The sequence below is a fragment of the Nematolebias whitei genome, chromosome 13, assembly GCF_014905685.2.
Source record: "Nematolebias whitei isolate Nwh7 chromosome 13, NemWhi1, whole genome shotgun sequence".
In the NCBI taxonomy this organism is placed as follows: Eukaryota; Metazoa; Chordata; class Actinopteri; order Cyprinodontiformes; family Rivulidae; genus Nematolebias; species Nematolebias whitei.
The window spans coordinates 3,693,070-3,698,491 of NC_056510.1; positions in this window are offsets into that span (position 1 = coordinate 3,693,070).

Consider the following 5,422-nt stretch of genomic DNA (forward strand, 5'->3'; position numbering starts at 1 on the left):
ATGTCCAGAGGAGGGACAGTGGTTTGGACATGTCCAGAGGAGGGACGGTGGGTATATTGGCAGAAGGATGTTAGAAATGCAGCTGCCAGGAAAAAGACAAAGAGGAGATGCATGGATGCAGTTAGAGAGGACATGGAGGTAGTTGGAGTGAGGACAGAGGACACAGAGGACAGAGTGAGATGGAGGACGACAACTCACTGTGGAGACCCCTGAAAAGTGAAAAGCCGAAAGAAAAAGAAGAAGATTTACAAGCCCAAAAAATACAATTTCCTGTTTTGACTGCTGAGCTGATTAAAGTTTTTGTTCTCTGACACATTTTTAAACTTAAATCTTGTGTCTAAATAATCTGCAGCCAATCAAAAGCACTAAAGAAAACAGAAAGGTGCTGAGAGAAGACGGAGGACGAGCTTCTCTCCTGGTTGTGGGTCGCTTGCTGTGCTGATGAACACTAATGTGACGGGGCAAAGCTGGCGTGAGGTGATCTCCTCACAATGGAGGAGAAGGCACCACACTGGGCCTACTTTGCTCTTTTCCAGCCTCAAACAGCGGAGACACGAAGCTGAGTGAAAGGCAGCTGAAACAGAAGCTGCGTCGTGTCTTCTGCGACGTGAAAGACTTATTCAACTTCAATCGAGTTTCTAATGTGTCCTCAAAAACTCTGCAGGAGCTGCTGGACCATATCCACAGGTTTGTTTTAGTTCTGTAAACAGTGTCAACGTCATATTGTGAATCAGGAAAGATAAGCTCATGCTGTGACTGCTGTTGAACCTATAAACTAGTGCCCAACACTTTTTTTTTGTTCCTGTGTCTAATTACTCCGCCTAATTTGTTGTGATTTAGGGATCCCGGGGACTCCATTCCAGGCAGCATGGCAGCATAAAAACCCGTGAAAGCATCAGAAAAGACGAAGAAACTGAAAGAAACAGAGGCCAAACAGGGTGATTACGACTGAAAGGTGGCCATAGGGATGATGGACAGACTGAGAACAGAGATGGGGGGGGTGTGGTCGCAGTGGTGAAGCAAGATGCATTCAAGGATCCGGTGAATACAACTCTACACAACCGCATGCTAATGACGGTCACCATTTAATGTGTCAAATTCACAATTCCCTTCGTTCTTTCCTTCTCCCTCCCGCCCGGGGCTAATTGCCTCGTCCCCTCCTTTTGGACAGAGCGGCTGTTGGTCTGAATTAAAGCCCATATTGTGCCGTGTGTGCCCAACCTGCAACTCCCAAAGCAGGAACACACACAAACACATACACACACACACACACCAAGCTGGACAACCAACTGGACAATCGTCCGCATTATTGAGTCCATTTGCACATTAGTGGATAAAAGTTTTGGAAAACAGTGTCTAATTTTTTAAGATGCTCTCATAGGTGACCATGTAACAACCAACCTATTGCATACTTTATTTCCTGTTAAAAAAAAAACACTCAGCACTGAACACCTGCTGCACAAAGACATCACTGGCTGAGTGAGTCTTTACTAACTGAAGGAAAGGAGTTTTTATATCAACCATACCAAACCATACCATACCAAACCATACCATACCATACCATACCATACCCACACCATACCATACCATACCAAACCATACCATACCATACCATACCATACCATACCATACCCACACCATACCAAACCATACCATACCAAACCATACCATACCCATACCATACCATACCATACCCATACCATACCATACCAAACCATACCATACCATACCAAACCATACCATACCATACCATACCAAACCAACCATACCATACCATGCCAAACATAGATCAACAAGATCTGACTGATTCCAAAAAGAAGTGCACTGCAGTGATCGAGCCTGGATGTTATGAAAGCGTGTTTTAATGTCTCAAGTTTACTTTTTTGACAGTGTGGGCTTCAATTTAGACAGCTGCCTCAACTGAAACAACAGACAAACCAGGGTTTAACAATCATGTTTACATGACAGTTAAGTTTCATGGAAGGGTCCATTTTCACTCTCAGATTAGTGACAAATTGTTTCTCTAACGGGGCTAGAGAGCAAAGGTCGATACAGTGGCTCTTGGTTGTGTTATTAGGTGGAAACAACATGACTTCTGTCTTTTTCTCATTAAAGTTTAAGAAATGTAAAGCCATCCAGTCCCTGATGTCCACCAGGCAGTCAAGAAGAAGTTAGATAGAACGTGCACCAGTGGCTTCAGAGTGAAGTATATTTGACAGTCATCGGCATAAAAAGGAAAAGGGATGCCGTTTTTATGAAAAATAGCACCTAGTGGCTTTATTTCTGCACCTGACCTTTGTTGGGCTCTGTAGAAGTGACTCCACACTGAAGCTGATTCCAAATGCAGCTTCCATGTGCTTTCTTTTTGTTAGCAAAATATCTTATGAACCAGTGAAAATCCCTAACGAATAAAGGCATGTTTACAACTGATGAACTTTTAGAGCTGATTCAATTCAAGATGGTGGTTACTCCTAATTGACCTTAGCAAGCACAAAATTCATTATAACTAATTTATTATTACAGATTTTGAGCTAAAATTAGGTGTGGTAGTAGCTGAGAGTCATTTCAAATACATACTCTGAGCACCAACAGGCCATGCACCATCATCACGGACTGAAGAGGGAGAATTTGAAATATACCTTATCCCTCCACTCGTGTTGTGAGCATAACAACTTGAAAAGTATGTTTGGAGCAGACGTCTATGTTGGTGTGTGGCAACTTATGAAAGCTTCTTTTCATGTATTGCTTAAAAATAAAGTTTCATTGACGCGCAGTGGGCGACAAGCATTCTTTAAAGGAACGCTTGTTTCCATTTCAAATTTACTAAGTTCTTCTTAAGATCCTGAAACAAAAAAAACAGGGCAAATTATTTTGTTGTATAAAATGTTGGTGATAAAATAACAGTCTTATTTAAACTTTATTGTATATTTTGGAATTTTCTTGAAAAAGCAGAGAAACACGCTTCAAACAGTCCATTTAATTTGACGTTATTAGACTATGTTTTTATGTTCCTCTGTGCAATCAACGCTTGGCGGCACTGTGATACTCCAACTGGGGGAGGGGGGTGGTCCCACTGGTGCAGTGAGTGTGTGGTCCCCTCGATACACGTCTGCTCACCTTCTTGAATGGATTTTTGGTGCGTGTGAAACCAGCATGTACCTCATGCTGCCTGCATACCTCTCCTTTCTTTGACGCTCTCTTGACTCGATGTTGCCACTGGGGCCTAATCCTCTGATCAGGATGCCAGGGGAGCGCAGAGGGTCCTTACTGAGGACGGGGCCCGGGGTGGCACTTGGCTCAAGCCACTTTCCCAGACTGTTTCAGCCACTTGTCGTAAATCAGTGTGATCTCAGCTCATTGTTGACCAGAAAATGGACGTACAAGGGGAAGGTGCAACCCCTCCACCTGAATCTGCTCCCCACCCTGTCATCTCATCCTCCACAGAAACATCCATATTTAGAAGAACTAACAAGGATAATGAAATCATGCATTCTGAGTCAGAATTTTATACAATTTGACGTCTAAAGAATGATCAACCTTTCAGTCCAAAATTTCTTGCAAACAGATACAAAAATGAAAGCTTCAGTCTCACGTTCCCTAAAGTTCGACATGTCAGGTTCAAGACAGAGCAGACAAAGACAGGAGGTGAATGGAGTGAGCTGAGAGAAGGGGATTGAGGGGAATTAGTTGGCATGCAAACAATTAGCACTCGTTCCCTGCATGGCTTGCCGTGGCTCTAAATCCCTGCACTTGTCCAGACAAATCGACTGCACCCAAGGTCTTGTTTGTCTACTCCACTGGTTGGTGGGCAGTGCCCCCACTTACAAGCACAACTCATGGGAACAGAAAAATACAACACGACGTGATTTAACAAAACCCCTCCCTTCTCTTTTGAAACGTGAACATTGAAACATGGAGAACTTGGTCAAGCAGTTTCCTGTTATGATCCCATGATCTGAAACCTCACACAGCGCTTATCCCAACAGAACATCGGTGGTTTGCTATAAATGAAATGGTCCTTACTGATGTTACAAACCATACAGAGATAAGCCTCAGCATGTCATACCATCACTAGACTGAGGAAGTGGCCAATGTCAAGAAATCCTACCGGTGAACTTTCTTCTGTTTCAGGGGTCGCACCAGATTTGTTTTAATGTTGGATGTCCTTCCTGACACAACCACAGACCACTGAGCTACCAGAGCCCAGTGGGTTGCCTCTAGTGCACCCAGGGAGCAGCTGGACCAGATGTGGGGGGACCCAGACTAGGGCATATAAGAGTAGAGACAGCTTCACCTTTCCCACCCAAACTGATGTTGTAGTCAAAGGGATTTGAACTTCATTTTCTCTAACCTCTGTGCCACCACTAAAGGAGAGGAATTTACAGCATAAAACTGTTTATGAATGCATATAAACAGCATTAATCGTGCTGCTGGTAACGAACATCAACTTGTATGCTGACGATACTGTTTTGTATAAACAGAGTTTATCTCCAATGACCTTTTTAACTTCCTTGCAGTGCAGCTTTAAAACAGTCTTCAGTACACTTTTTGTGACCAACACTTTTCTCTAAATACGAAAAAACTAAATTTACTTTTTTTTTTTTTTTTGTAATCTACCTCTAATATTCTGTCATTTTAACATCTTCACACTAGAAGAGCATTTCAACTTGTGAGCTCCTGTAAGTATTTAAGACGTCTGGCTGGACAGTTCACTTTTCACGTTCAAGTTGTTGGTAAGGGTGACGTCACCGCTGGTGAAGGCGAGTCGGCTTTGATGCAGAGCAGTGAGCAGTGATGAGGGAGATCCAAAAAGCAGGTCTGAAGAAACAGGCGAGGCTCATGCACGTGTGATCAGAGGTCTGAAGCCAAACTTGGTTTGTGATCCAGATGTGGTTGTTGGGGAGAAAGCAGAGGTCGTTACCAGCCAAAACAGACAAGGCAGGACGAAGAATCTGTGAGGCAAGCGAGAGGTCAAAACCACGAGGACAAACGAGAACGCAGGACATTTACTCACTGGGAAGTTTTCAATAATCTGGCACTGGAAGACTGAGGAGCTGAGACTTAAGTAGGGCAGTGAACACGTGAACAGAGGACTGATGGTAGAGGAGAAGTCAAGGGGGCGTGGCATGGAGTGAACAGAACAGGAAGAGATGAGGGATGGGTGACAGGCAACACAGGAGCTTGGCAACAAAGACAAGGACATGAGGAAACAGAGCATGGCAGGCTGGGACAGAAGCGTGACACCATTACATCCATCCATCCATCCATCCATCCATTATATATATATAGCTTTGCCAAAACTCCAGTAAACTGGACGTCATTTACTGCACTGCAGTCTGTTTAATCCAGGTGTTCCCTTCAACACCCCCCACCCCTGCAAACTCTCTTCATTAGTTAAATGGGCATCACTTCATTCCCACAG